This window comes from Mercurialis annua, linkage group LG3, assembly GCF_937616625.2.
Source record: "Mercurialis annua linkage group LG3, ddMerAnnu1.2, whole genome shotgun sequence".
In the NCBI taxonomy this organism is placed as follows: Eukaryota; Viridiplantae; Streptophyta; class Magnoliopsida; order Malpighiales; family Euphorbiaceae; genus Mercurialis; species Mercurialis annua.
The window spans coordinates 37,809,766-37,829,489 of record NC_065572.1 but is presented as its reverse complement, the minus strand read 5'-3'; the positions used below and the strand labels follow the sequence as shown (position 1 = coordinate 37,829,489).

Genomic DNA, 19,724 nt, shown 5'->3' with positions numbered 1-19,724 from the left:
TGGCTTAAATTGCTAAGAAGGTGACACACTTTGATTTGTTTCGTAACGTTTGTAAGTGTTTGGCTTAATTTGCTAATAAGGTGAAACATTTGGATTTGTTTCCAAACCCTTTTAAATGTTTGGCTTAAATCGCTAAAAAGGTGAAACGTTTGGATTTGTTTCGTAACGTTTGTAAACGTTTGGCTTAAATCGCTAAAAAGGGGAAACGTTCGGATTTATTTCGTAACGTTTTTGGCTTAAATTGCTAAAAAGGTGAAACGTTTGGATTTAATTTGTAACGTCTGTTAACGTTTGGCTTAAATTTCTAAAAAGGAGAAACGTTTGTATTTGTTTCGTGATGTTTGTAATCATTTAGCATAAATCGCTAAAAAGGTTATACAATTTTATTTGTTTCGAAACGTTTGTAGACGTTTGGCTTAAATCGCTAAAAAGGTTTAACGTTTGGATTTGTTTCGTAACGTTTGTAAATGTTTGGCTTAAATTGCTAAAAAGGTGAAACGCTTGGATTTTTTTCGTAACGTTTAAAACGCTTGGATTTGTTTCGTAACATTTGTAAACGTTTGGCTTAAATTGCTAAAAAGGTGAAACGCTTGGATTTGTTTCATAACGTTTGTAAATGTTTGGCTTAAATTGATAAAAAGGTGAAACGTTTGGATTTGATTTGTAACGTTTGTAAACGTCTGGCTTAAATTTCTAAAAAGGAGAAACGTTTGTATTTGTTTCGTGATGTTTGTAAATGTTTAGCATAAATCGCTGGAAAGGTCACACGGTTTGATTTGTTTCGTAACGTTTGTAAACGTTTGGCTTAAATCGCTAAAAAGGTTCAACATTTGGATTTGTTTTGTAACGTTTGTAAATGTTTGGCTTATATCGCTAAAAAGGGGAAACATTTGGATTTGTTTCGTAATGTTTGTAAACGTTTGGCTTAAATCGCTAAAAAGGAGAAACATTTGGATTTGTTTTGTAAGGTTTGTAAACGTTTGGCTTAAATTGCTAAAAAGGTGAAACTCTTGGATTTGCTTAGTAATGTTTGTAAACATTTGGCTTAAATTGCTAAAAAGGTGAAACACTTTGATTTGTTTCGTAACGTTTGTAAATCTTTGGCTTAAATTGCTAAAAATGTGAAACATTTGGATTTGTTTCCAAACCTTTTTAAATGTTTGGCTTAAATCGCTAAAAAGGTGAAACATTTGGATTTGTTTCGAAACGTTTGTAAATGTTTGGCTTAAATCGCTAAAAATGTTTAACGTTAGGATTTGTTTCATAACTTTTGTTAACGTTTGGCTTAAATTGCTAAAAAGGTAAAACGCTTGGATTTGTTTTGTAACGTTTGTAAATGTGTGGCTTAAATTGCTAAAAAGGTGAAACGCTTGGATTTGTTTCGTAACGTTTGTAAACGTTTGGCTTAAATTGATAAAAAGGTGAAACGCTTGGATTTGTTTCGTAACGTTTCTAAACGTTTGTCTTAAATTGCTAAAAAGGTGAAACGCTTGGATTTGTTTTGTAACGTTTGTAAACGTTCGGCTCAAATTGCTAAAAAGGTGAAACGCTTGGATTTCTTTCGTAACATTTGTAAACGTTCGGCTTAAATTGCTAAAAAGGTGAAACGCTTGGATTTATTTCGTAACGTTTGTAAATGTTTGGCTTAAATTGATAAAAAAGGTGAAACGTTTGGATTTGATTTGTAATGTTTGTAAACGTCTGGCTTAAATTTCTTAAAAGGAGAAACGTTTGTATTTGTCTCGTGATGTTTGTAAATGTTTAGCATAAATCGCTAAAAAGGTTACACGGTTTGATTTGTTTTGTAACGTTTGTAAACGTTTGGCTTAAATTGCTAAAAAGGTTCAACGTTTGATTTTTTTTGTAACGTTTGTAAATGTTTGGCTTATATCGCTAATAATGGATGCATTTGGATTTATTTCGTAACGTTTGTAAACATTTGGCTTAAATCGTTAAAAAGGTGAAACATTTGGATTTGTTTCGTAAGGTTTGTAAACGTTTGGCTTAAATTACTAAAAAGGTGAAACGCTTGGATTTGTTTCGTAACGTTTGTAAACATTTGGCTTAAATTGCTAAAAAGGTGAAACATTTTGATTTGTTTCGTAACGTTTGTAAATATTTGGCTTAAATTGCTAAAGGTGAAACATTTGGATTTGTTTCCAAACCTTTTTAAATGTTTGGCTTAAATCGGTAAAAAGGTGAAACGTTTGGATTTGTTTCGTAAATTTTGTAAACGTTTGGCTTAAATTGCTAAAAAGGTGAAACGCTTAGATTTGTTTCGTAACATTTGTAAACGTTTGGCTTAAATTGCTAAAAAGGTGAAAAGCTTGGATTTGTTTCGTCACGTTTGCAAATGTTTGGCTAAAATTGCTAAAAAAGGTGAAACGCTTGGATTTGTTTCGTAACGTTTGTAAATGGTTAGCTTAAATTGCTAAAAAGGTGAAACGTTTGGATTTGTTTCGTAACGTTTGTTAAAGTTTGGCTAAAATTGCTAAAAAGGTGAAACGCTTAGATTTGTTTCGTAACTTTTGTAAACGTTTGGCTTAAATTGCTAAAAAGGTGAAACGCTTAGATTTATTTTGTAACGTTTGTAAATGTTTGGCTTAAATTGCTAAAAAGGTGAAATGCTTGGATTTGTTTCGTAACGATTGTAAACATTTGGCTTAAATCGCTAAAAAGGTGAAACAGTTGGATTTGTTTCGTAACGTTTGTAAACGTTTAGCTTAAATTGCTAAAAAGGTGAAACGCTTGGATTTGTTTCGTAACGTTTATAAACGTTTGTCTTAAATTGCTAAAAAGGTGAAATGCTTGGATTTGTTTCGTAACGTTTGTAAACGTTTGTCTTAAAATGATAAAAATGTGAAACATTTGGATTTGTTTCCAAACCTTTTTAAATGTTTGGCTTAAATCGCTAAAAATGTTTAACGTTAGGATTTGTTTCATAACTTTTGTTAACGTTTGGCTTAAATTGCTAAAAAGGTAAAACGCTTGGATTTGTTTTGTAACGTTTGTAAATGTTTGGCTTAAATTGCTAAAAAGTTGAAACGCTTGGATTTGTTTCGTAACGTTTGTAAACGTTTGGCTTAAATCACTAAAAAGGTGAAACATTTGGATTTATTTCGTAACGTTTGTAAACGTTTGGCTTAAATTGATAAAAAGGTGAAACGCTTGGATTTGTTTCGTAACGTTTATAAACGTTTGTCTTAAATTGCTAAAAAGGTGAAATGCTTGGATTTGTTTCGTAACGTTTGTAAATGTTTAGCTTAAAATGATAAAAATGTGAAACATTTGGATTTATTTCGTAACCTTTGTAAACGTTTGGCTTAAATCGCAAAAAAGGTTCAACGTTTGGATATGTTTTGTAACGTTTGTAAAGGTTTGGCTTATATCGCTAAAAAGGTGAAACATTTGGATTTGTTTCGTAACGTTTGTTAACGTTTGGCTTGTATCGCTAAAAAGGTGAAACAATTTGATTTGTTTCGGTAGTTTTGTAAATGTTTGGCTTAAATTGCTAAAAAGGTGAAACGTTTGGATTTATTTCGTAACGTTTGTAAACGTTTGACTTAAATTGCTAAAAAGGTGAAACGCTTGGATTTGTTTCGTAACGTTTGTAAATGTTTGGCTTAAATTGCTAAGCAGGGGAAACATTTGGATTTGTTTCCTAACCTTTTTAAATGTTTCGCTTAAATCGCTGAAAAGGTGAAACGTTTGGATTTCTTTCGTAACGTTTGTAAATGTTTGGCTTAAACCGCTAAAAAGGTGAAACATTTGGATTTGTTTCGTAACGTTTGTAAACGTTTGGCTTAAATCGCTAAAAAGGTGAAACGCTTGAATATTTTTCGTAACGTTTGAAAACGTTTGGCTTAAATTGCAGAAGAGTTTAAACGCTTGGATTTGTTTACAAACTTTACGAAACAAAACCAAACGTTTGAAATCTTACGAAACAAATCCAAACTTTTCACCTTTTTAGCGATTTAAGCCGTAACGTTAATAAACGTTTGGCTTATATCGCTAAAAAGATGAAACGTTTGGATTTCTTTTATAATGTTTGTAAACGTTTGGCTTATATGGCTAAAAAGGTGAAATGTTTTGCTTTGTTTTGTAACGTTTGTAAATGTTTGGCTTAAATTGCTAAAAAGGTAAAACGTTTGGATGTGTTTCGTAATGTTTGTAAACGTTTGGCTTAAATAGCTAAAATGGGGAAACGTTTGGATTTGTTTTGTAACGTTTGTAAAGGTTTGGCTTAAATCGCTAAAAATGTGAAACGTTGGCATTTGTTTCGTATCGATTCTAAACTTTTGGCTTAAATCGCTAAAATGGGGAAACGTTTGGATTTGTTACGTAAAGTTTGTAAACGTTTGGCCTAAATTGCTAAAAATGTGAAAAGTTTGGATTTTTTCATAACGTTTGTAAACGTTTGGCTTAAATAGCTAAAAAGGTGAAATATTTCGTTTTGTTTCGTAACTTTTGTAAACGTTTGGCTTAAATCGCTAAAAAGGTGAAACGTTTGGATTCGTTTTGTAGCGTTTGGAAACATTTCGCTTAAATCGCTAAAATGGTGAAGCGTTTGGATTTGTTTTATAACTTTTTTAAACGTTTGGCTTAAATCGCTAAAAAGGCGAAACGTTTGGATTTGTTATGTAACGTTTGTAAACGTTTGGCTTAAATTGCTAAAAATGGGAAACGCTTGGCTTTGTTTCGAAATGCTTGTAAACGTTTGGCTTTGTTTCGTAACATTTATAAAACGTTTGTTTTAAATCGCTGAAAATGTGAAATATTTGGATTTGTTTCGTATAGTTTTGAACGTTTGGTTTTGTTCCGTAACGTTTGTAAACGTTTGGCTTCAGCTGCTAAAAATTTGAAACATTTGAATTTGTTTTGTAACGTTTATAAACGTTTGGCTTTAATTGCTAAAAATGGGAAACGTTTGAATTTGTATCGTAACATTTATAAACGTTTGGCCTAAATTGCTAAAAGGGTGAAACGTTTCGATTTGTTTCGTAGCATTTGTAAACGTTTGGCTTCAATCGCTAAAAAGGTGAAACGTTTGGATTTGTTTCGTAATGTTTGTAAATGTTTGGCTTAAATCGGTAAAAAGGGGAAACGTTTGGATTTGTCTCGTATCGTTTGTAAACGTTTGGCTTATGTCGCTAAAAATGTGAAACGTTTTGATTTATTTCGTAACGTTTGTTAACGTTTAGCTTAAATTGCTAAAAGGGTGAAACGCTTGGATTTGTTTCGTAACGTTTGTAAACGTTTGGCTTAAATTACTAAAATGGGGAAACGTTTACAAACGTTAAAAAACATATCCAAACATTTCACCTTTTTACCGATTTAAGCGAAATGTTTACAAAGGTTATAAAATAAAACCAAAGGTTTCCCCATTTTAGCTATTTAAGGCAAACGTTTACTAACGTTATAAAACAAAGCCAAACATTCACAAAAATCCAAACGTTTCAACTTTTGTGCGATTTAAGCCAAACCTTTACAAACGTTTTGAAACAAATCCAAATGTTTCACCTTTTTAAAAATTTAAGCCAAACGTTTACCAACGTTACGGAACAAAATCAAACGTTTTACATTTTTACCGATTTAAGTCAAACGTTTTACAAACGTTACGAAACAAATCCAAATGTTTCATATTTTTTGCGATTTAGGCCGAACATTTACAAAGGTTACGTAAAAAAACCAATCCAAACGTTTCCCCACTTTAGCAATTTAAGCCAAACGTTTTGTTTCATAACCTTTATAATTGTTTGGCTTAAATCGCTAAAAAGGTGAAATATTTGGATTTGTTTCGTAACGTTTGTAAACGTTTGGCTTAAATCTCTAGAAACGTTTGGATTTGCTTCGTAACGTTTTATACGTTTGGCTTAAATTGCTAAAATGGAGAAACGCTTGGATTTGTTTTGTAACGTTTGTAAACGTTTGGCTTAAATCGCTAAAAATGCGAAACGTTTGTATATGTTTCGTATCGTTTGTAAACGTTTGGCTTAAATCGCGAAAAAGGTGAAACGCTTGGATTTGTTTCGTAACGTTTGTAAATGTTTGGCTTAAATCGCCAAAAAGGTGAAACATTGGGTTTTGTTTTGCAACGTTTTTAGATGTTTGGCTTAAATCGCTAAAATGGGAAACGTTTGGATTTGTTTCGTAACATTTGTAAACGTTTGGCTTATATCAGTAAAATGGGGAAATGTTTTGATTTGTTTCGTAACGTTTGTCAAGATTTCGCTTAAATTGCTAAATATGTGAAACATTTGGATTGGTTTTGTAACGTTTATAAATGTTTAGCTTAAATCGCTAAAAAGGTGAAACGTTTGGTTTTGTTTCGTAACGTTTGTCAACGATTGGCTTCAATCGCTAAAAAGGTTAAACGTTTGGATTTGTTTCGTAAGGTTTGTAAACGTTTGGCGTAAATCGCTAAAAAGTTGAAACGTTTGGATATTTTTTGTAACGTTTGTAAACGTTTGGCTTAAATCGCTAAAAAGGTGAAACGTTTGGATTTGTTTTGTAACATTTATAAACGCTTAGCTTAAATTGCCAAAAAGGGGAAAAGTTTGAATTTCTTTCGATTCAAACGCTTGTAAAAGTTTGGCTTTTTTTCCTATATTTGTAAAACGTTTGGCTTAAAACACTGAAAATGTAAAACTTTTGGATTTTTTTCGTAACGTTTTAAACGTTTGGTTTTGTTTGTAACGTTTGTAAACATTTCGCTTAAACTGCTAAAAATGTGAAACGTTCGAATTTGTTTTGTAAAGTCATAAAAATGTTTGGCTTAAATAGCTAAAAAGGTGAAACATTTATTTTTGTTTCGTAACGTTTGTAAACGTTTGGCTTAAATCGCTAAAAAGGCAAAACGTTTGGATTTGTTTCGTAACGTTTGTAAACGTTTCGCTTAAATCGCTAAAAAGATGAAACATTTGGATTTGTTTCGTAACGTTTGTAAACATTTGGCTTTAATCGCTAAAAAGGTGAAACGTTTGGATTTGTTTTTTAAATGTTTGGCTTAAATCACTATAAAAGGTGAAACGTTTGGATTTGTTTCGTAACGTTTGTAACCGTTTGGCTTAAATTGCTAAAAAGTGAAACACTTAGATTTCTTTCGTAACGTTTATAAACGTTTGGCTTAAATTGCTATAAAGGTGAAACGTTTTGTTTCATTTTATAACGTCTGTAAACGTTCGGATGAAATTACTAAAAAGGTGAAACGCTTGGATTTGTTTCGTAACGTTTTAAACGTTTGGATTTGTTTTGTAACATTTGTAAACGTTTGGCTTAAATCGCTAAAAAGGTGAAACGTTTGGTTTTCTTTATTAATGTTAACGTTCGGCTTAAATCGCTAAAAAGGTTAAACATTTGGCTTAAATTGCTAAAAAGGTGACACGTTTGGATTTGTTTCGTAACGTTTGTAAACGTTTGGATTAAATTGCTAAAAAGGTGAAACGTTTGGATTTGTTTGATAACGTTTCTAAACGTTTGACTTAAATTGCTAAAATGAGGAAATCTTTGGATTTTTTTCGTAACGTTTGTAAACGTTTGGCTTTAATCGCTAAAAAGGTGAAACATATGGATTTTCTTCGTAACGTTTGTAAACATTTGGCTTATATTGCTAAAGAGGTAAGACAATTGGATTTGTAAACGTTTGGCATAAATTTCCAAAAAGGCGAAACGCTTGGATTTGATTTGTAACTTTGTAAACGTTTGGCTTAAATTGCTAAAAAGGGGAAACGTTTAGATTTGTTTCGTACTTTTTGTAAACGTTTGGCTTAAATCTCTAAAAAGGTGAAACATATGGATTTGTTTCGTAACGTTTGTAAACGTTTTGCTTAAATCGCTAAAAAGGTGAAACGTTTGGATTTTTTTATAACGTTTGGTTTAAATTGTTAAAAAGGTGAAACGCTTGGATTGGTGTAATACCCCGTAAATTTTCAACGTTTTTCCGGTAAATTTTCCGATCGTTTTGAAGTAAAAATCGAAGTTAATGGTCGGGTTCGTGTTGGTTCGTGAGTGGGTAAATTTGTGGTTCAACCATTTAAGATTTTTAAATCAAAAAAAAGAAAAAAAATGGGCTTAATTCTCGAACGGGAATCACTTGCAGGGCCTGGTCTCGTACGAGACCAGGGATTCACTTGCAGGGCCTGGTCTCGTACGAGAATCATATAATTCTCGAACGGGAATCACTTGCAGGGCCTGGTTTCGTAAGAGACCAGGGATTCTCGAACGAGAACCAAGCCCAAATGGGCTGTTCTCGTTCAAGAATGGCACAGTCGTGGTGAGCCTTGCATCCAGCCCACTTCGCACTCGTTTTCGACCTAGTTCCTTAAGGACGTTTTCTGAATAGAAAATCTTCCCCATACTACAAACAAACCCTAGCCCCCATTCCCTTGCTCATTCTCTGAAAAACGAAGCGGGAATCATCATCCAAAGTTGCTGCCTCGGTAAGTTTTCTGGTTTCATTGAATCTCAGTTTTCATTTTTAAACATCTTTCGGTTTTCTGATTCGTTCTTGCTCGTTTGTAGATCGAAATAAAAACTGTTTGATCTCAGACGTTCTAGACTTATATACCTTCGATTCCCCACCTCGTTTTCGTTGAACGGTACGTGATCGACCTCGTTTTAAATAGCCGTACGGTCTACCCTTTTGAGTTGTTATAATCTGTTTTGCCAAGTTGAAGTATCTGCCATATACTTTCTCTTCTTTTGGCTATTATTTTACTTTATATGATGATAAATCTCTTGGATTATTGTTAGTGTAAGCTTTCAATGAGTATCAATCCATTGTTCCATATTTGTTCTTCGTTCTCGGATGTATAGGATTCGGCAGTTAACGTTTTGATGGGTTCTTGGTGTTTGGTGTATAAGATTGTATTGGTGATGTTAAATGTTGTTTTTGGATTGATAATTGATAATGGGTTGAATAGAAAAATGGATTGTTAGATAGCTTCATGAAATCTACAAACAGAATGCATGGTTTGGGCGGGTTGCTCAATTTGAATTGAAAGAGATGGTTAAATGGCAAATATGGTCACCATTCCTTTTTGCTTAATCTTGATAAATCCTTTAAGTTAATTCCATTTTGTTTCAATAATAACTTTGATTTTAAATAGACAATTTGTGTATGTAAATTTTTATAACTTAAATTAATATAATTACTCGGGTAATTATATGTAACTTTAATTGTAATGTCAATTTGGCTAAATTGAGGTTTAGCCCCTAAATTTTTTAAAAGACTTATTCAAGTAAAATTTTATCTATTGGATAACTTTTGGTTTTTGATTAAATTATGAATTAGTAGATTGATATCGAATAATTAATTTGATTTCGGATATCAAATTGGCTAAAGTACAATTTAGTCCCTAATTGGCAAAAGTACAGTTTAGTCCCTAATTGGCTAAAGTGCAATTTAGTCCCTAAACATTTATAAGATTTATTTAATTAAGTTTTTGGTTTGTAACTTGGGTTCGAAATATATATTTAACATGCAGGTTAACATATATAAAAACAGTTCGAAATATACGTAGAGTATATATATGTGTTTATATGTTAATTGAAAGTTTAGCTACGGGTTTTGGTACTAGATTACCCATACCCTAGCGCCGGTCACGATTCATGAAAATGGGTCGTGACAATTTGTAAACGTATGGCTTAAATTCCTAAAAATGCGAAACGTTTGGATTTGTTTCGTAACGTTTGTAAATGTTTGGCTTAAATCGCTAAAAAGGGGAAACGTTTGGATTTGTTTCGTAAAGTTTGTAAACATTTGGCTTAAATCGCTAAAAAGGTGAAACGTTTGGATTTGTTTCGTAACGTTTGTAAACGTTTGGTTTAAATTGCTAAAAAGGTGAAACGTTTGAATTTGTTTGTAACGTTTTAAACGTTTGGCTCAAACCGCTAAAATGGGAAAACGTTAGATTTGTTTCGTAACGTTTGTAAGCGGCTTAAATTTCTAAAAAGGTGAAATGTTTAGATTTGTAAACGTTTGGCTTAAATTCCCAAAAAGGTGAAACGCTTGGATTTATTTCGTAATGTTTTGCATAAATCGCTAAAAAGGTGAAACGTTTGGATTTGTTTCGTAACGTTTGTAAGTGTTTGGCTTAAATCGCTAAAAAGGTGAAATGTTTGGATTTATTTGTAACGTTTTAAATGTTTGGCTTTAATTTGCTAAAATTGGGAATCGTAGGATTTGTTTCGTAACGTCGGCTTAAATCGCTAAAAAGGTGAAACGTTTGGATTTGTTTCGTAACGTTTGTAAACGTTTGGCCTAAATCGCTAAAAATGTGAAACGTTTGGATTTGTTTCAAATCGTTTGTATACATTTGGAATAAATTGCTAAAAAGGTGAAACATTTGGATTTGTTTCGTAACGTTTGTAAACGTTTGGCTTAAATTGCTAAAAAGGTGAACGCTTGGATTTGTTTCGTAACATTTGTAAACGTTTTGCTTAATTCACTAAAAAGGTGAAACGTTTAGATTTGTTTCATAATAGTTGTAAACATTTGTCTTAAATCGCTAAAAAAGTGAAACATTTGGATTTTTTGTAATATTTTAAACGTTTGGCTTAAATCGCTAAAAAGGTGAAACAGTTGGTTTTGTTTCGTAACGTTTGTAAACATTTGGCTTAAATTGTTACAAAGGTGAAACGCTTGGATTTGTTTCGTAAAGTTTGTAAACGTTTGGCTTAAATTGCTAAAAAGGTGAAACTCTTGGATTTGTTTCGTAACGTTTGTAAACGTTTGGCTTAAATCGCTAAATAGGTGAAACGTTTGGATTTGTTACGTAACGTTTGTAAACATATGGCTTAAATTGCTACAAAGGTGAAACGTTTGGATTTGTTTCGTAAAGTTTCTAAACATTTTGCTTAAATCGCTAAAAAGGTGAAACGTTTGGATTTGTTTCGTAACGTTTGTAAACGTTTGATTTAAATTGCTAAAAAGGTGAAACGTTTGGATTTGCTTGTAACGTTTTAAACGTTTGGCTCAAACCGCTAAAATGGGGAAACGTTAGATTTGTTTCGTAATGTTTGTAAGCGGCTTAAATTTCTAAAAAGGTGAAATGTTTGGATTTGTAAACGTTTGGCTTAAATTCCTAAAAAGGTGAAACGCTTAGAATTGTTTCGTAATGTTTTGCATAAATCGCTAAAAAGGTGAAACGTTTGGATTTGTTTCGTAACGTTTGTAAGTGTTTGGCTTAAATAGCTAAAAAGGTGAAATGTTTGGATTTATTTGTAACGTTTTAAATGTTTGGCTTTAATTTGCTAAAATTGGGAAGCGTTGGATTTGTTTCGTAACGTCGGCTTAAAACGCTAAAAAGGTGAAACATTTGGATTTGTTTCGTAACGTTTGTAAATCTTTGGCTTAAATTGCTAAAAAGGTGAAACGTTTGGATTTGTAAAAGTTTGGCTTAAATTCCTAAAAAGGTGAAACGCTTAAATTTGTTTCGTAACGTTTATAAACGTTTGGCTTAAATCGCTAAAAGGGTGAAACGTTTGGATTTGTTTCGTAACGCTTGTAAACGTTTGGCTTAAATCACTAAAAAGGAGAAACATTTCGATTTGTTTAGTAACGTTTGTAAACGTTTGGCTTAAATTGTTAAAAAGGTGAAACGCTTGGATTTGTAAACGTTTGGCTTAAATTCCTAAAAAGGTGAAACGCTTGGATTTGTTTCGTAACGTTTGGAAACGTTTGGCTTAAATCGCCAAAAAGGTAAAACGTTTGGATTTGTTTTGTAAAGTTTGTAAACGTTTGGCTTATATCCCTAAAAATGTGAAACGTTTTGATTTGTTTTGTAACGTTTGTAAACGTTTGGCTTAAATCGAAAAAAACCTTAAACGTTTGGATTTGTTTTGTAACGTTTGTAAGCGTTTAGCATAAATCGCTAAAAAGTTGAAAAGTTTGGATTTATTTTGTAACGTTTGTAAACGTTTGGCTTTAATCGCTAAAAAGGTGAAACGTTTGGATTTGTTTCATAACGTTTAGCTTAAATCGCTAAAAAGGTGAAACGTTTGGATTTGTTTGTAACATTTTAAACGTTGGGCGTAACTCGCTAAAATGGGGAAACGTTGGAATAGTTTCGTAACGTTTGTAAAGGATTGTCTTAAATCGCTAAAAAGGATAAATATTTGGATTTGTTTAGTAACGTTTGTAAACGTTTGGCTTAAATTGCTAAAAAGGTGAAACGCTTGGATTTGTAAACGTTTGGCTTAAATTCCTAAAAGGTGAAACGCTTGGATTTGTTTCGTAACATTTGTAAACGTTTGGCTTAATCGCTAAAAAGGTGAAACGTTTGGCCTAAATCGCTAAAAATGTGAAACGTTTGGATTTGTTTCGAATCGTTTGTATACGTTTGGTTTAAATCGCTAAAAAGGTGAAACAGTTGGTTTTGTTTCGTAACGTTTGTAAACGTTTGGCTTAAATTGTTACAAAGGTGAAACGCTTGGATTTGTTTCGTAACATTTGTAAACGTTTGGCTTAAATTGCTAAAAAGGTGAAACTCTTGGATTTGTTTCGTAACGTTTGTAAACGTTTGGCTTAAATCGCTAAATAGGTGAAACGTTTGGATTTGTTACGTAACGTTTGTAAACATATGGCGTAAATTGCTAAAAAGGTGAAACGTTTGGATTTGTTTCGTAAAGTTTGTAAACATTTGGCTTAAATCGATAAAAAGGTGAAACGTTTGGATTTGTTTCGTAACATTTTAAACGTTTTGTTTTGTTTTGTAAGATTTGAAACGTGTGACTTAAATCGCTAAAAATGGGAAACGTTCGGTTTTGTTTCCTAACGTTTGTAAATGATTCCACAAATCGTTTCACCTTTTTACGTTTGGATTTGTTTCATAGAGTTATAAATGTTTGGATTTGGATTTGTTTCGTAACGTTTTAACTGTTTGGTTTTATTTCGTAACGTATAAAACGTTTGGGTTAATTCGCTAAAAATGGAAAATGTTTTGTTTTGTAATGTTTGCAAACATTTCCTCAAATTGTTTCACCTTTTCATGTTTGGATTTGTTTCGTAACGTATTAAATGTTCGGATTTGGATTTGTTTCGTAACGTTTAAAATGTTTGGATTTGTTTCGTAACGTTTTAAACGTTTAGCTTAAATTGTTAAAAAGGTGACACATTTGGATTTGTTTATTAATGTTTGTAAACGTTTGGCTTAGTTTCCAAATAAGGTGAAATGCTTGGATTAGTTTCGAAACGTTTGTAAACATTTGGTTTTGTTTCGTAACGTTTGTAAACGTTTGGCTTCAATCGCTAAAAAGGTGATATGCTTGGATTTGTTTCATAACGTTTTGAAACGTTTGGTTTAGTTTCGTAACGTTTGTGAACGATTGTATTTGTTTCATAATGTTTGTAAACGTTTGGCTTAAATCGCTAAAAAGGTGAAAGATTTGGTTTTGTTTTATAACCTTTGTAAAGGTTTTGTTTTGATCCGTAACGTTTGTAAACGTTTGGCTTAAATTGTTATAAAGGAGAAATCTTGGATTTGTAAATGTTTGGCTTAACTCGCTAAAAAAATGAAACCTTTGGATTGGTTTCGTAACGTTTTAAATGTTTGGTGAAACGTTTGGATTTGTTTGTAAATGTTTGGTTTTATTTCGTAACGTTTGTAAACGTTTGGCCTAAATTGCTAAAAACGTTTGGATTTTTTTTGTAATGTTTGTAAACGTTTGGCTTAAATCGCTAAATAGGTGAAATGTTTGGATTTGTTTCGAAACATTTGTAAACGTTTGGCTTAAATCGCTAAAAAGGTGAAACTTTTGGATTTGTTTCGTAACGTTTTAAACGTTTGGCTTGTAAAATGGGGAAACGTTTGTATTTATTTCGTAACGTTTATAAACGTTTGGCTGAAATAAAAAAAGGTTAAACGTTTGGATTTGTTTCGTAAAGTTTGTAAACGTTTGACATAAATCACTAAGAAGGTGAAAAGTTTGGATTTGTCTTGTAATATTTGTAAACGTTTGGCTTAACTCGCTAAAAAGGGGAAACGTTTGGATTTGTTTCATAACGTTTGGCTTCAGTGGCTAAAAAGGAGAAACGTTTGGATTTGTTTGTAATGTTAAATGCAAATTCATACACCAACTTTCACCTAATTTGCAATTACAACATAAACTTTAAAACTTGGCAATGTCAGTAACCAACTTTACACTTTTGGCAAATCGATACACTAAACTCAAAAAACACTAACGTGGACATCGTAATAAACCGCCATTTGTCGTTTTATAATTGGTCGGTGTACCAATTTGCCAAGAAATGAAAGTTGGTTACCGACATTGCCAAGTTTAAAAGTTTATGTTGTAATTGCAAATTAGGTCAAAGTTGGTGTATGAATTTGCATTTAACCTTAAACGTTTGACTTAATTCGCTAAAATGGGGAAACGTTGGAATTGTTTTGTAACGTTTGTAAACGTTTGGCTTAAATCGCTATAAAGGGGAAACGTTTGGATTTGTTTCGTAACGTTTGTAAACGTTTGGCTTAAATTGCTAAAAAGGTGGAACGATTGGATTTGTAAGCGTTTGGTTTAAATTCCTAAAAAGATGAAACGCTTGGATTTGTTTCGTAAAGTTTGTAAGCGTTTGGCTTAAATCGCTAAAAAGGTGAAACAGTTGGATTTGTTTCGTAACGTTTGTAAATGTTTGGCTTAAATTGCTAAAAAGGTGAAACATTTTGATTTGTTTGTCATGTTTTAAACGTTTGGCTTAAATCGGTAAAATGGGGAAATGGTTTATTTGTTTCGTAACGTTTGTAAACGTTTGGCTTAAATCGCTAAAAAGGTGAAATAGTTGGTTTTATTTTGTAACATTTGTAAACGTTTGTCTTAAATCGCTAAAAAGGTAAAACGCTTGGATTTGTTTCGTAACGTTTGTAAATGTTTGGCTTAAATCGCTAAAAATGTGAAACGTTTGGTTTTATTTTGTAACGTTTGTAAACGTTTGGCTTAAATTGCTAAAAACATTTGGATTTTTTTCGTAACGTTTGTCGTAAATTACTAAATAAGTGAAACGTTTGGATTTCTTTCGTAACGTTTATAAACGTTTGGCTTAGATCGATAAAAAGATGAAACGTTTGGCTTAAATCGATAAAAAGGTAAAAAGTTTGGATTTGTTTCGTAACATTTGTAAATGTTTTACTTAAATGTAATAGCCTTAAATTTTGAGATTTAGAAAAGAAGCGATGAGTCTCATTTTGAATTGCCAAAATGAGAAAAGTAAGAAATTAAACGGAGTAGTTGGATAAAGAGAACACGAGTAGGTCGATATAGGAATTTTAATAAAAAATTTCAATAATAATGTTCCATAAGAAAGATGTAATTGAGTTAAAGAGATAAAGTTGAGAAAGTGGCTAAAAGTCCACTTTAACTCAAAATTTAAAAATGAGCTTTTAATTCCCAGAAAATAGAAATTAAATAGAATATAGACGGAAATAAATATGTATAAAAATAATATAACTAAAATTGCTATCGATAATTATTAAAGTGTAATTTGGACACAAAAGAGAGAAAAAGTGCAAGTTAGCTCAAAATTGGAATTTGAGCGTTTTTGGCCAAAATTGTCAAAATACAATATCGGAAAGTGATATTATAAGATATGAGACTAATATTATTTATTTGGAAATAAATAATATGAAATTTTTCGGAGCTAAAAGATATAGCGTTCGACGGACTAAATTGGATGAAAGAAAAGTAATGAATTGAGAAGTGAGGAGGTGGCAAGTCTAAGGACCAAAGAAGGACTTATGCCATAAATATAAAAACAAGAGAAATGAAATTTAAAATCAGCAAACATCATTTCTCTAGCTGAAATAAGAATGAATTTCGTAGCTCCGTCTTCACAAAATCACAAAATCTTCAATTGGCCATATCTTTTTCGTTTCTTAATGGAATTGAGCGATTCTCGTGGCCACGTAACGAGGAAAGGATCTTCTACTAGATTATGGCTTCAATTTGAGGTAAGTATGAACATTTATTGTTAGGGTTTTGTGAGTTTCAGTTCGGGTTTTGAATTGATTTGGGAATTTTGTGATGTTTGATGTATGTAAGGTGATTAGGAGCATGAATGAAGGATTTTGAGGATGAAATTGATGGTAAACCTTTGGCTTAGTGTCACCAACCAAGGTGAGGTATTGTTTCTGAAATTCATTAAGTTTTGATTGATGAAGTGGATAGAAATTTGGCTAGGGTATTCGGCAATCTCATGGAATTTGTAGTGATTAGTAATTGATGGTTATTAGTTATTTAAAATGTGTTGTTATGATAAATTTTGGATATGACATGGTAAAGGGTATTCGACCATTATCCTAAGATTATGATAAATGATTCAACTTATGATTATAGAATTGGTTTTGAGTAATTAGAGCTGAATATTAGTGAGTTTGTATGTGGAACATTGTTTGAAGATATTGCAAAATATGTGCTGCAGAACAGCCATATTGCAAGGATTATATCTTAATCTATCTAGCTCCGAATTAAGTTCCGTTTGTTGGTACAGAAACTTAAGGATGTTGGCTAAAAATGTCTGAGTATAAGTTTCTGCTAGTTCGGCCTCTAAGTGATTCAAATAAATCAGAACATTATGTCGCGCATAACAGTTCTGAAATTTGGGACAGCCCCAAGTTAGTAACATATGGGCGACTTTCCAATACCTTCGGACACTAGCAACTTAAATTAATAATTTGGGTTATAGATATTAGTTATACGTTTATTAGATTTAAACATATTTGAAATGTGATTGTGTAATAGGTAGTGACAAGCTACGGATTTGACGATTTTGGCTTAGAGAGTTCGGCCAAGACAAAGGAATGATGAAGATTGGATAGCGAGGTGTGAGTATATTTTACTTACTCGCATTATCATATTAAACTTATGTTATATACTATATGAATAGTATTTTAATGCATCGCATGAATTGTTTGGAATGAGTTGTTTGGATTGATTTGTATTGTTTGGTTTGGATTGTTTTTGTTGGCTTGAATTGATTGGATTGGTTTGTGTCGTTTGTATACAACTTAATTGTATTGGAATGGTTTGACTTGTATTGTATTATTTATATTTCTTTGTAAATGCGTGGTGTGAATGTGTGGTGTTGATTTGAGATGTAAATGTGTTTGTCAATCATGGTTGAAATGTTCAAGTGAGTAATATTTGGTTGTGATAATCATTTCATGCTTATATTTGAATATTTAAAGAGAATTGATAATAGTCGTTGGTTGCCTAAAATGGCGATTCGGGCCAACGACGTGAGATTGAGTTATTGGTTGCCTAAATGGCGATTCGGGCCAATAACAATATGTTGGTTACCTATATGGCGATTTGGGCCAACATTATGATAATTCAGTTATTGGTTGCCTAAATGGCGATTCGGGCCAATAACAATATGTTGGTTGCCTATATGGCGATTTGGGCCAACATGTGAATTATGCGCATAATTGAATATCTTTCTTTAAACTTGACGTTGATTGGAAATGTGTGAATATGTTTTGTTTGAATTGAACATTGGACTACTATGTTTGTTATGGTTATTGCTTATGTTGAATGGATCATTTCTTGAACTATATTTTAGTTACTTGGAATGCTTATGAATGTGTATATTTAGTATGGTGTTGAAGTTTTGTGAAGTTGTGTGGTGTGAGCTCAGTTGAATTATCCCGGGCATTATGAATTTTGTGTCTGGTGATTAGCCCATAATTTGTGATGGATAGAAAAGGCAATACCTTCGCTAAGACTAGGTAAATACCTAGAGCGATATAAGTCTAAGATTAAGACTTGTTTGAATTTCCTGTTTTCCATTTGAATTGTTTGAAAGTATATGCATATGAAAAGTTTGTATTTGCACAAAATAGTTTTAAAAAGGAGATGCTATTTTGATAATAGGGTGAGTAACGTATATCTCACTCAGCTTAAAGCTGACCCGCCCACAGTGTTTGCTTTCAGGTACCTAGACTCTGGACTTGGCTAGAAGTCCATTCTTTGATCTGAAGTAAATCTTGACGTGTGAAGTCCAGACTTCCGTAGTTGCTGCAGTAGTGTCTTGTCTGACCAGAGTTGTGGTCAAGTACAACTTTTTGATACGTCGGTTTTCATTTGATGTCTTTGTAGTTATATATGTTTTATACACGGAAGGTGAATACCCTTGATGATATGGTTTTAAACACTATTATGTATCGGGCTAGTACGTACATGATACGGAAACAGTAAGCCCAAGTATTTTGTATCAATAAGTTACTAGTGTATAAAGATGAGTATATGTATATGCTTCCGCTATGATTCCAATGTATGATTGATGTTTTGAGAAAAGGGTTTAGTGAATTTTAGGCTTGCTACGGGTTTCGGAACTACCATTCCCATTCCCTAGCGCCGGTCTCGACTCGAGATTTTGGGTCGTGACATTAAATCCCTAAAAAAGTGAAACGTTTGGATTTGTTTCGTAACGTTTATAAACGTTTGGCTTAAATTGCTAAAAAGGTGAAACGCTTGGATTTGTTTCGTAACGTTTGTAAACGTTTGGCTTAAATCACTAAGAAGATGAAACATTTGGATTTGTTTCGTAACACCTGTAAATGTTTGGCTTAAATCGCTAAAACGGGGAAACGTTTGGATTTGTTTCGTAACATTTTAAACGTTTGGCTTAAATCGCTAAAATGGGGAAACATTTGGATTTGTTTCGCAACGTTTGTAAATGTTTGGCTTAAATCGCTAAAAAGGTTAACCGTTTGGATTTGTTTCTTAATGTTTGTAAATGTTTGGCTTAAATAGCTAAAAAGGTGAAACGCTTGGATTTGTTTCGTAACGGTTGTAAACGTTTGGCTTAAATCACTAAAAATGCGAAACGTTTGGTTTTGTTTTGTAACGTTTGTAAACGCTTGGTTTAAATTGCTAAATAGGTGAAACGCTTGGATTTGTTTTATAACGTTTGTAAACGTTTCGCTTAAATCGCTAAAATTGGGAAACATTTGGATTTGCTTCGTAACGTTCGTAAACGTTTTGTTTAAATCCCTAAAAAAGTGAAACGTTTGGATTTGTTTCGTAATGTTTGTAAACGTTTGGCTTAAATTGCTAAAAACGTGAAACGCTTGGATTTGTTTCGTAATGTTTGTAAACGTTTGGCTTAAATCGCTAAAAGCGGGAAACGTTTGGATTTGTTTCGTAACATTAGTAAACGTTTGGTTTAAATCGCTAAAAAGGAGAAACATTTGGATTTGTTTCGTAACGTTTTAAACGTTTGGCTTAAATCGCTAAAATGGGGAAACGTTTGGATTTGTTTCGTAACGTTTGTAAACTTTTGGCTTATATCGAAAAAAAAGGTTAAACGTTTGGATTTTTTCGTAACGTTTGTAAACGTTTGGCATAAATCCCTAAAAAGGAGAAACGTTTGGATTTGTTTTGTAACATTTGTAAACGTTTGGCTTAAATCGCTAAAAAGGTGAAACGTTTGGATTTGCTTCATAACGTTTGGCTTAAGTCGCTAAAAAGGAGAAACGCTTGGATTTGTTCTAAACGTTATAAACGTTTGGCTTAAATAGCTAAAATGGGGAAACGTTGGAATTGTTTAGTAACGTTTGTAAACATTTGGCTTAAATCTCTATAAAGGCGAAACGTTTGGATTTGTTTCGTAATGTTTGTAAACGTTTGGCTTAAATTGCTAAAAAGGTGAAACGCTTCGATTTGTAAACGTTTGGTTTAAATTCTTAAAAAGGTGAAACACTTGGATTTGTTTCGTAACGTTTATAAAC

The 19,724-nt window shown here is 32.4% G+C and overlaps 1 long non-coding RNA gene across 1 annotated transcript; it reads left to right on the top strand.

Annotated features, from left to right (window-relative positions):
- The first annotated feature begins 15,823 nt into the window (after positions 1-15,823).
- LOC126675440 (uncharacterized) lies at positions 15,824-18,268 on the top strand. Its single transcript, XR_007639749.2, has 4 exons — positions 15,824-15,944; positions 16,036-16,110; positions 16,735-16,817; positions 17,913-18,268. It is a non-coding gene; the product is annotated as an uncharacterized LOC126675440 (long non-coding RNA).
- The last annotated feature ends 1,456 nt before the right edge of the window (positions 18,269-19,724 follow it).